This window comes from Notamacropus eugenii, chromosome 3 (genome assembly GCF_028372415.1).
Source record: "Notamacropus eugenii isolate mMacEug1 chromosome 3, mMacEug1.pri_v2, whole genome shotgun sequence".
Taxonomy (NCBI): Eukaryota; Metazoa; Chordata; class Mammalia; order Diprotodontia; family Macropodidae; genus Notamacropus; species Notamacropus eugenii.
In genome coordinates, this window is record NC_092874.1 from 407,713,343 (window position 1) to 407,726,044 (window position 12,702).

The following is a 12,702-nucleotide window of genomic DNA, read 5'->3' on the forward strand; positions in this document are numbered from 1 at the left end:
TGACTGTCCCCCATACTTGAAATTTTCTTCTCATTTCTGCCTTCTTGTTTCCTTGTATCCCTTCGAGTCTGGGATAAAATTTTACCTTCTACAAGGAGTCTTTCTCAATTTTCTTTATTGCCACTGTCTCCCTTCTGTGGATTATCTTCATTTTGCAGTTGCTTGGTTATTGTCTCTTCCCTTAGACTGTGTGGACTCCATGAGAGCAAGGACTATTTTTTTGCCTTTTATTCCCAGGGTTTGATGTAGTGATTGACACACAGTAGATATTCAATAAATTCTTGTTGACCAACACATATTTGCTGAAATTGTCAGTGCAGCTTCATGCAGATTCCATGAGATAACTCCTATGAACCCATCTTCACCCATTCCATTTGCTCCAAATCAAGCCTGTACCATTATAGAAAGCATGACATTGAACAAGTCACTTGACCTTTGGGAGATTACTTTTCTCATGTGTACGTGAGGGAGTTAGGCTATATCATCTTTAAAGTTTCTCATGGCATCAAATCATACTAATCACTAATTTACTGACTGGAAGGAATGTGAGAAGTTATCTTGTATTGCATCATTAGTATGAAGATTAGGAACCTGAGGTCCAAAGAGGTTGAGTGACTGACCCAAGGTCAAAATAGCACTAAAAGAGCCCAAGATCACATTATGCTTCTGGTTTCCATATCACACTCTTGACATATTGAAGTTATATCCCACTAAAACTATCACATCTTTTCTAGAAATACTGATATATAGACATTCCTACTCCATATAACACTAGCTGAATCAATTTCTTGAGCCAAGATTTGAAACTATTTTTCTTCCTTTATATTTTTACCTTAATAAATTGACCCAAATTTCTATATTATCAAGAACTTTTTGAATCCTCACTTTATCATTCAACCAATTAACTATCCCTCCCATCATTGTGTTATCTGCACATTTCATGAGCATGCCCTCTATGCCTTTATCCAGGTCATTGAAAGAAATGTTAAACAGCAAAGGGGCAAAGAGAAACCTTGGAGATACTACTAGAAACCTCCTACCAAACTGATATTGAACCATTAATAATTACTTTGGGGGTTTCTCCCACTCAGTCAGCTCTAAATCCAGCTCACTGTATATTGTCTTGGGCCAAAACACGGCAAGTTCCTTCAAACTAAACTTGTATGTTAAGGACTTGTGTTCTTTCCGGAGAAGTAACCCTCCTCTGGCATTCTTCAGCTTGTCAATGTTCTTCCTAAACTGTGGCACCCCAGAACTCAACACAATACCACATTATGGTCTGAGAAGTGAAGAGTCATTCCCTACTTTCTGCCTTTCTTATTGCATTCTAAGATTCTCCCTGCCCCCCATCCTTTTTTTTGGTGATAGTCAGAGGGTTATGTAGAGCAGGGCTATCTTGCTTTTCTGTCTGGATTCCAAGGGTGCATAGTAAGCATTTAATAACTGGTCATTTGTTCATTTATTTGTTCATTTATTGAATATATTGAATGCAGCATGAATCTATATTTGGTCCCTGTTCTGTTTAAGGTGCTTTTCAGTAACTTTGATGAAGTCATAGATGTCATGCTTTCTAAATCTGCAGATGTTGAAGATGTCTAGGGTAGGGAGGAAGACCTTTTTTTTTTTTTTAAACATAAATTGAAAATGTAAAAACATCCATCCTGTACAGAATAATAACTGGTATATAATGACATGACATTTTAAAAGAAGAATAAATGTAAAGTTGTACAGCTAGGCTAAAAAAATTAACTATGAAGTTTAGGATATTGGAAATTTAATTAGAAAGAAGTTTTGTTTTTTTAGAAGTATTTAGGGATCTTAATGATTGAAAGCTCAGTATGAACCAGTAGATGATATGGCTGACAAAAATAAGCTAATGTTTTCTTGGGCTGCCTTAAGAAAGTTTATTTTTAAAAGAAGGGAGGGTAGACTTTGCCTTGGTCAGGCCATTTCTGGAGTACTATGTTCAATTTTCCATACCATAGTCTGGTAATGACAATAGTGAATTGTAATATATCTGGAGGTATTTGCCTTGATGGTACAATTGGAAACAAAATGATGAGAATTGGTTGGAAGACCCAGGGGTGTTTAGTTTATAGAGGAGAAAATGGTATATATGATTACTGTTTTCCAGTATTTGAAAGACACTTAACGGACAAGGAATTGACTTTTTTTCTTGATCCAGGAGCAAAAAATAGGAATTTCAGGCAGGCAGTTTTACGTGAAGAAAATCTTCCTAACAAGCAGAGAAACACAGAGTGGAATGGACTGCCTTTGAAAGTGGTGGACATCCACAAGGATTTGTCAATGATAATATTGAGAAGCTTCCTATTCACCAAGTGAACTCTGAAGCAATTCTTAGGTTCTTCATCTTTTTAACAATGATGTTTTGTGTTTTGGAACTAAAAATGGATTTTCATCATCTATAAACATTTATTTACTTCATGAAAGACCTACAACATTTAGGACCCTGTGCTAGGAGTAGGAGCTATAAAGATTTATGAGACAAAGGACCTGCCTGCTAGTGACTTACATTTTTTATTCCTGTGACTCATTTATGACCCAGTGTTTCCAGAACATGTGATAAAACTTCCATGTATCAGGATTGCATGAGATTTGTGAAATGAATATTCATGTTTTGCTCTTTTTTTTAAAGCAGAGATAAGTCAGTTCACTTTTAAAAATAATGTTTCTAGAAGACACTGGGAGGTTAGGTAAGTATTTACCATGTAAATCCATAAGAATTAATTAAAACTTTTCAATAACTTTTTAAAAAGTTTATTTTATAAATAAATACTTTTTTGTTAATATGGTTAGAAAAACAGACAGTTGACTTTGTGGCCCAGGGTCAGGGTAAAATCCTTTTGATGGCTTACTCTGTCTTCATTCTGTAAACATACTTAGATGGGGGGAAAAGTTGAAGTTTCATTGGCTGGTACCCAAATTCTTGTCTATGCTAAAGGCAATGAAGAATTTCTTACATTGCAAATGAAACTCAGTTTGTGTATCCTCTTGGATGTTGTTAGAAACAGTGTCAGCTATGGACCAAGGAATGCCACAGACCCTTTATTTTATTACAAAGTGAAGATTTTCTAATTTTTTGGCTCCAGATGCCAAACAAGGCCATTTTATAAGTTGTTAGGACAATGACACTGCACGATTCTCTTGTGATTACAGCCCCTTACCTTACAAGATGATTTTCTCTGTGTGCTTAGATGATGATACCCGAGATAACTGAGCCTGTGACAGCTCTCTACAACTGTGGAGTTTGAAGTCCTTGCTTGGCATGGACTCCATACACATCATTACTCAAAATCCTGTAGCAAACCGTCTCATGGTGAAACATCAGGCATCAAATAAGTAGTTTGGAGGAGACAATTGTTGTTGCCTGAAAAAACTAGCAGATGTTTAAATTTGGAAGACATACATGAATGAATGCTGCCTGTTCCCTCTGCTTGCCAAGCCCCCACCTTTGTACCACAAGTATGAGGGTTTTGAAAGTGAAACATGTTCTGTTGAGGAATCTGTGCCTTGGATGGACGTCTGTAACTATCTATCCTTTCAACACTTCTATGATGCAGCTGAGTGTTCTATTCATTTGTGCAACCAGGGTAACTGAAGCATGGATGGAGAGAGAGATGGACTGATTGTTCCAAGGTCATGTGGAAAATGCAAGGAAAAGACTAGGATAGAATTCACAGTTCTGCAGTCTTGTGACTAGATTAGACCTTTATTAAAAGGTGATTATATTAGCCATTGCTTCTGGCTATCTTTCGTCTAATTTGTTTCTTTTCCTTGGCCATCCTACAGTCTGACTTGGACTCTCTGTTTTAGTTTTTTGTCCTCCTGCTTTTGGGCTGACCTCTCCAAAGCATGTATTTATGCTGGGAGAACAACAAGAATCGAAAAATCATGGGATTGGGGCTATCAAGAATCTCAGATATTCAAGGCAAATTTACGTTCATAGAATCATAAAATCTTAGAAGCTTAAAGTTTGAAGGAATCTTAGACATCACCTAATATAGTTTTTTACCCACATTAAGAATCTTTTCTAATAACAAAAAATAAAAACAGCAGCTTATGTTTGCAAAACACTCTAAGGTTTACACATACATTTTCTCATTTCATAACATCCCAGACAGATACTTTTCTAGCTTGCTGTTGAACAGTTATGGTGGTGGAGAGCTCACTACTTTACAAGGTAAACCATTTTATTTACGGGAAGAATGAACTGTTATATAATTCTGCTGCAGACTGAGCCAAAATCTGCCTCTCTATAAATTCCACTCCCAATCTTTCTTTTCTCCTCTGAAGTCAGGTAGAATAAGTTGAATTCCTATTTTACAACATTTCTTTTCATATATGAGACATCTATAATGTTCCACAATGCTCCTGTTTCTTTCAAAAATTCCTCATATGACATGATTTCAGTCCTCTCATTATCCTGGCTCCTTTTTCTTTGGGCATTCTCTTTCTCTCTGACTCTGCTTTTGTGTCTGTTTGTCTCTCTTAACCACATACAATTATTTTGCCTCCAGAGAATCTCATTTAGGAGTGTCCTTAAATGTCATCTAACCTAACTTCTAACTGAACAAAGATTCCCTTCTATTATGTACCTGACCAGTCACCCAGCCTCTGCTCTATGATCTTCTCTTTGTGATATAACACTACCCTGATATAATGTGGTCCTTATCTCACAATCTACTTTCCCCCATGGGGCAGCTAGGTGGTGCAGTGGATAGAGCACCAGTGCAGGAGTCAGGAGGACCTGATTTCAAATGTCACCTCAGACATTTGACACTCACCAGCTGTGTGACCTTAAGCAAGTCACTTAACCTCTCATCCTGGGTCATTTCCAGTCGTCCTGATAAATATTTGGTCACTGGATTCAGATGGCTCTGGAGGAGAAGTGAGGCTGGTGACCTGCACAGCCCTCCCTCACTCAAAACAAAGTCAAGTGCAAGTCATGTCATCATTTCTCTGATGGCATGGTCTTCTTTGGCAACGAAAGATGAACACACACACGTACACACACACACACACACACACACACACACACACTTTCCCCCATGCATTTTTAAAAAGTTATACAATAATCAATATTTCAGGTACTTAAAGAAGTTAATATATCTTCGTATGTACTTACTTTGCTATCAGCAGTTTAAAAAATAGGGACGATAAAGGTCATTATAGAATAAGATAATAGCTTTAAAGTCTGCCAATCTCTAACCTCTTTTGAGGGACTGACCTCCAACTCATTTATATGCCTGGTCACATCCTTCTTTCAAACTAACCAGTTTTTTTCTTTCATTTGAATTAGAAGAGTATCATGAACTAGTAATAAAAATTGTAATTGGAGATGTTCCACTAGCAGTAGAAGTCTTTGCATGTTAAACTGGGGTTTGGAACTTGTTTCTGTCTTCTTGAATGTATTTTAAAAATGTTATACTGTTTGCACAGGACTGGCCCCACACAGTTATTAATAGGAAAATGTTTTATATAAGGAATATTATGTATGTGTGCTAAATTGCATTTGTAAAAAATGAGAATTATATATGGAAATTATTATAATCAAGAATGTTGTGAATGGATTTGTGGAGATTGTAGTTATTATTTTATATTTACTTACCTTCTCAACTAAAATTCTCCTCTAATGCCTCATCATAGTGTGTAGGTAAGCCTAGGCTCTCCAAGTTTATACCAATGGACTCTGGCAGATTTACCATACCTGAAAGATCTATAGGTTGGATAAGAGGATGGAATTTGTGTTATTCATCAGAGGAATAATCTAGCTGTGTTCAGAGAGGCTTGCTTCCCTAGAGTTAATTACCAGAAGCTATTTCATCTATGTATCTATGTATCTGTCTATCTGTCTGTCTGTCTGTCTATCTATCTACCTACCTACCTATAAGTCTGTCAGTATTTCTTTCTTTCTTTCTTTTTCTTCCTCCTTCCTTCCTTCCTTCCTTCCTTCCTTCCTTCCTTCCTTCCTTCCTTCCTTCCTTCCTTCCTTCCTTCCTTCCTTCCTTCCTTCCTTCCTTTCTTCCTTCCTTCCTTCTTCCTTTCCTTCCTTTCTGTCTCTTTCTCTCTCTCTCTGTCTGTCTCTGTCTGTCTGTCTATCTATCTATTCAAAAAGCCATGTACCAAGACATAGATGAGTTGTAATGTAGATGCATAGAGGAAATACCCTCATGGAAGAAAATTTAAATCCTGAAACACTGACATCTGGAATGTTTATAAAATTACTTTCATCCAGAGCCCTTTTGATTTGATTTCAGTGTGTGAATGAAACCATAGTATAAACTGGAGTAATAAAATGATCAATGCTTATAGATAAGCAAAGTTCTTTTTTATTATTAGTTTATTTGTTTTCAGTTTTCAACAATCACTTCCATATGTTTTAAATTTTCTCCCCTTCCCTCACCAAGATGGCATGCAATCTTAGATGGGTTCTACACATTCGTTCTTATTAAACACATTTTCATATTAGTCACGTTGCGTAGAAGAATTAAAACGAATGGGAGAGATCATGAGAAAAACCCAAACAAAACAAAACATAACAAAAGAGAAAATAGTCTGCTTTATTACGCATTCTGATTCTAAAATTCTTTCTCTGGATGTGGATGGCATTTTGCATCAAGAGTTCTTTGGAAATGTTTTAGGTGCTTGCATTGCTGTGAAGGGCTAAGTCTATCAGAAACAGTCTTCACACATTGAGGTTGTTACTGTGCATGCTGTTCTCCTGGTTCTGCTCATTGCACTCAGCATCAATTCATATAAGTCTTTCTAGGTTTTTCTAAAACCCACCTGGTTGCCATTTCTTATAGCACAATAGTATTCCTTTACATTCATGTATCATAACTTGTTTTGCCATTCCCCAATTGATGGACATTCCCTCTGTTTCCAGTTTTTGACCACCACCTAAAGAGCTGATATAAATATTTTTACACATGTGGGTCCTTTTCCCATTTTTATGATCTCTTTGGGATAGATCCTAGAAGTGGTATTGCTGGGTCAAAAGGTATGCACATTTTTGTAGCCCTTTGTTCCAAATAGTTCCAAATTGCTCTCCAGAATGGTCAGATCAGCTCATAGCTCCACCAACAATGAATTAGTGTTTTAACTCACCCACATCTTCTCCAACATTTATCATTTTCCTGTTTTGTCATGTTAGCCAATCTGATAGGTGTGATGCTGTGAGTTGTTCTGATTTGCATCTCTCTAATCAATAGTGATTTAAAGAATTTTTTCATATGACTATAGATAGCTTTAATTTCTTCCTCTGAAAACTGCCAGTTCATATCCTTTGACCATTTGTCAATTGGGGAATGACTTGTATTCTTGTAAATATGACTCACTTCTGTATATATTTTAGAAATGAGGTCTTTACCACAGGCACTAGTCGTAAAAGCTCTTTTGCAGTTTTCTGCTTCCCTCCTAATCTTGGTTGCATTGGGTTTGTTTGTGTAAAAACTTTTCAGTTTGGTGTAATCAAAATTATCCATTTTGCATTTCTTCATGTTCTCTATCTTTTGTTTAATCACGAATTTCTCCATTCTCCATAAATCTGACAAATAAAGTATTCTTTGCTCCTATAATTTGTTTATGGTATCAGTGTTTATACCTAGATTATGTACCCATTTGGACTTTAATCTGATGTACAGTGTCAGGTATTGATCTATGCCCAGTTTCTACCACGCTGTTATCCAGTTTTCCCAGCAGTTTTTGTTAAACAGTGAGTTCTCATCCCAGAAGATGGGGTTCTTGAATTTATCAAACAATAGACTGCTATATGCATTGACTACTGTATCTTGAGTACCTAACCTATTTTCCTGATGTACCCCTCTATTTCTTAGTCAGTATCAATTGGTTTTGATGATTTCTGCTTGATAATACAATTTGAGATCTGGTATGGCTAGACCACCTTCCCTAGCATTACTTTTCATTAATTCCCTTGATATTCTGGACCTTTCGTTCTTCCAGATGAATTTTTATAGGATTTTTTCTAGCTATAGAAAATAATTTTCTGGTAGTTTGATTGGTATGGTACTGAATAAGTAAATTAATTTAGGTGAAATTGTCACTTTTATCATATTACCTTGCTCTACCCACAAACATCTGAAGTTTTTCCAATTGCTTAAATCTGACTTCATTTGTGCAAAAAGTGTTTTGTAATTGTGTTCATATAGTCCCTGAGTTTGTTTTGGCTTGTAGACTCCCAAATATTTTATAATGTCTACCATAACTTTAAATGCTATTTCTCTATCTCTCGTTGTTGGGCTTTGTTAGTAATATATAGAAATTCAGATGACTTAGGTGGATATATTTTATATCCTGCAACTTTGCCAAAGTTGTTAATTATTTCAAGTAGTTTTTCTTGATTCTCTAGGATTCTCTAAAGAGTATAATATCATCATATCGTCTGCAAAGAGTGCTAACTTAGTTTCTTCTTTGCCTATTCTAACTCCTTCAATTTCTTTTTCTTCTCTTATTGCTAAAATTAACATTTCTAATACCATGAATTGAATAAACGTGGTGATAATGGACATCCTTATTTCAGCCCTGATCTTATTGGAAATGCATCTAGTGTATCCCCATTACATATGATGCTTAATGATAGTTTTAGATAGATACTACTTATTATTTTAAGGAAGGCTCCACTTATTCCTATGTTCTCCAGTGTTTTCAATAGGAATAAGTGCTGTATTTTGTCAAAAGCTTTTCCTCCATCTATTGAGATAATCATATGATTTTTGTTAGTTCTGTTGTTGATATGATCAATAATGCTAATAATTTTCTTGACATTGAACCAGTCCTTCATTCCTGGCATAAATCCTATGTGATCATAGCGTATTATTCTAGTGATAAGTTGCTATAATCTTTTGCTAATATCTTATTTAAAACTTTTGCATCTATATTCATTAGGGAAATTAGTCTATAGTTTTCTTTCTCTGTTTTGCCTCTTCCTGGTTTAGCTATCAGAACCATATTTGTATCATAAAGAATTTGTTAAGACTCCCTTTTTTTGCCAATTTTCCCAAATAGTCTATATAGTATTGGAATTAACTCTTCTTTTAATGTTGGATAGAATTTGCTTGAAAATCCACGCAGCCCTGGAGATTTTTTCTGAGGTAGTTCATTGATGCCTTTTTCAATTTCTTTTTCTGAGATGTGTTAAGTATTGTACTTCCTCTGCTGTTAATCTTGGTAATTAATATTTTTTAAAATATTCATCTATATCAGTTAGATTGTCAAATTTATGGGCATACAGCTGGGCAAAGTAATTTTTGTTATTCTAAAAATTTCCTCTTCATTGGAGGTAAGTTCACCCTTTTAATTTTTGATATTGATAATTTGGTTTTCTTCTTTCTTTTTTTAAATCAAGTTGACCAAAGGCTTATCAATTTTATTGTTTTTTTCATAAAAACCAATTCAGTTTTATTTATTAATTCAATAATTTTCTTAATTTCAATTCTATTAATCTCTCCTTTGGTCTTCAGTATTTCTAATTTGATATTTAATTAGGGATTTTCAACTTGTTCTTTTCTAGCTTTTTTCCATTCAGTTCATTGATCTCCTCTTTCTCTACTTTAGTCATTTAAGCATTCAATGATATAAAACTTCCCCAAGAACTGTTTTCCCATAAATTTTGGTAGGTTGTCTCATTATTGTCATTCTCTTGAATGAAGTTATTTATTGCATCTATGATTTGTTGTTTGACTCACTTATTCTTTAGTTTGCAATTAATTTTTGGTCTATCTTTCCATGGCCCTTTATTACATATAAGTTTTATTGCATCATGATGTGACAAGGATACATTGACTATCTCTGCCTTTCTGCATTGGATTGTGAGGTTTTTAAGCCGTAGTATATGGTCAGTTTTTGTGAATGTGCCATGTACCACTGAAAAAACTGTATATTCCTTTCTATTGTCATTCAATTTTCTCCAGAGACTATCATATCTACCTTATCCAGAATTCTATTCACCTCCTTAACTTCTTTCTTGTTTATTTTGAGGCAAGTTTTATCAAGTGCAGTGAGGTCCCCCACTAGTATAGCTCTACTGTCTATATCTTCCTGTAATTACCTTAACTTCTCCTCTAACAATTTGGATGCTATAACACTTAGTGCATATATGTTTATATAATGATATTGCTGCATTGACTATGGTGCCTTTTAGTAGGATATAGTTTCATTCCTTATCTCTTTTGATTCGATCAATTTTTACTTTGTCTAAGATTAAGATTGCCAGCCCTGCTTTTTTTTACATCAGCTGAAGCATAAAATATTCTGCTCCAACCTTTTACCTTTACCCTGTGTACATCCCCCTGTTTTAAATGTGTTTCTTGTAAACAACATATTGTAGGATTATAGTTTTTAATCCATTCTGCTATCTGCCTCTGTTTTATGGGAGAGTTCATCCCATTCACACTCATAGTTATGATTAGTATCTTTGTCTTTCTCTCCATCCTATCTCCCCCATTTATGCTTTTATTTCTCCCTTCTCCCTTCCCCTCCTCAAAAGAGTTTTGCTTTAGATCACTGCTTCCTTCAATCTTCCCTCCCTTCTATCAGCCCCCTCCCTTTTATTTCCCTTTTCCCTTATTACTTCCCTTCCTTTTAACCACCACTCTTCCTTTTTCTTTCCACTTTCCCTCCTAAAGCCTGTAGAGCAAGTCAGAGTTCCATACTTAACTGTGTATGTTATTCCTACCTTGAATCAGATCCAATGAGAGTAAAGCTCAAATAATGCTCATCTCTCTCCCCTTTTTTCATCTATTATAGTATGTTTTTGTTCCTCTTCCTGTGATGTAATTTACCTTTTTCTGCCTCCTCCTTTTCTCTTCTCCTGTTATAATCCCTTTGCACCTTTTAATTACATTTTTTATCATCAAGTCAGTTAATTTATACCCAGTCCCTCTATCTATGTATATCTCTTTTAAATGTCATAATAAATATACAATTCTCAAGATTAACAAATATCATCCTCCCATATAGGAATTTAAACACTTTGCACATATTGAATAAGTTTTTTATTCTTTTTTTTTCCTGTTTGCCTTTTTATGCCTCTCTTGTGACTTTTCTTGAAGATCAAATTTTCTATTGAGCTCTGGTCTTTTCATCAGGAAGGTCTGGAAGTCCCTTATTTCATTGAATGTCCATCTCCTTGCCTGAAAGATTATGCTCAGTTTTGCTGAATAATTGATCCTTGGTTGTAGTCCAAGCTCTTTTGTCTTACAGAACGTCATATTCCAATCCCTCCAATCTTTTAATGTAGAAGCTGCAAGGTACTATGTGATCCTGACTGTAGTTCCTCGATATTTGAATTGTTTCTTTCTGGCTGTCTGCTGTATTTTCTCCTTAACTTGATCGTTTTGGAATTTGGCATTACTATTCCTTGGTGCTTTCAATTTGGGTCCTCTTTCAGGAGGTGTTTGGTGGATTCTTTTGATGACTCTTTTGCCCTCTGGATGTAGGACCTCAGGGCAGCTTTCCTTGATGATTTCTTGGAAGATATTGTCCAGGTACTTTTTTTTCATCATGGCTTTCTGGTAGACCAATAATTCTTAGATTTTTCTCTCCTGGATCTATTTTCCAGGTCAGTTGTTTTTTCAGTGACATAGTTCACATTTTCTTCTATTTTTTCACTCTTTAGATTTTGTTTGACCGATTCTTGATGTCTCAGAGTCATTAGTTTCTACTTGCCCAATTCTAATTTTTTATAAATTCTTTTCTTTAGTTAGCTTTTGTACTTCCTTTTCCATTTGTCCGGTTTTCCCAGTTAAGTTTTGTGATTCCTTATCCATTTGGTCAATTTTACTTTTTATGGAGCTATTCTCTTCAGTAAATTCTTTTTTCATTTTGTCAATTCTTTTTTTAAAATCGTTGGACACTTTTTCTTCTACCTCTGTAATTTGACTTTTAAAATCCTTCTTGAGCTCTTCAAAGAATGTTTTTTGGGCTGGAGACTAGTTCATATTTCCTTTTGAGGTTTCAGATGTGGATATATTGTCATTGCTGTCCTCCTCTGAATTTGTATTTTGGTCTTCTCTGTCCCCATAGTAAGATTCCATGGTCTTTGCTTTTCTTATTTGCTTCTTGCTCATGGTGGTTGCCTTTCTCCTCACTTTTAAGGTAAAACTGCTTCTAGGGCACAAAACTTGAGGTCTGGTTACTGGTTTTATGTCTTGTGGCCTCTAGTTCTTTCAGCTAGAAGCTAGAATGCTGCAGCTTACCTGATGTTGAGCTGCCTGATGTGTGCAAAGGCTGAGGCCAGGTGAAGTCTTTCTGAGTTTCCTCAGGGTTACACTGAAGCTCACTGTGTGAGGTGTGGAGGGGGGGTAGTCTGGTTGCTGGAGTTCTCCACTTCCCCTAGATCTGAGCTAGAGTACAGGCAGGGTTAGTGGCTGGTGAACCCCTTTCTGTGCTGGTGTTTACCCAATTCTCCTGGCTATTCTAAGGCACTGCTGGGGTCCTGGTGTTGGAACTTATGGATTTCACCCCCCTGGGGCTCAGGATCTCCTTTTGTCCTCTGAGGTGGAGCTTTCTGTGACACCTCGAGTCCTGCACTGGTCTCCAACCACAGCAAGAGGGATTCTTCTCTATGATCTCCCTAGCCTCCTGAGCTGAGAGACAGCTGTTCCCCCTTCTGCTGATTTCAGTATTCCAGTATAGTTCCTCAGGAAATATTTTCTGGCTTTT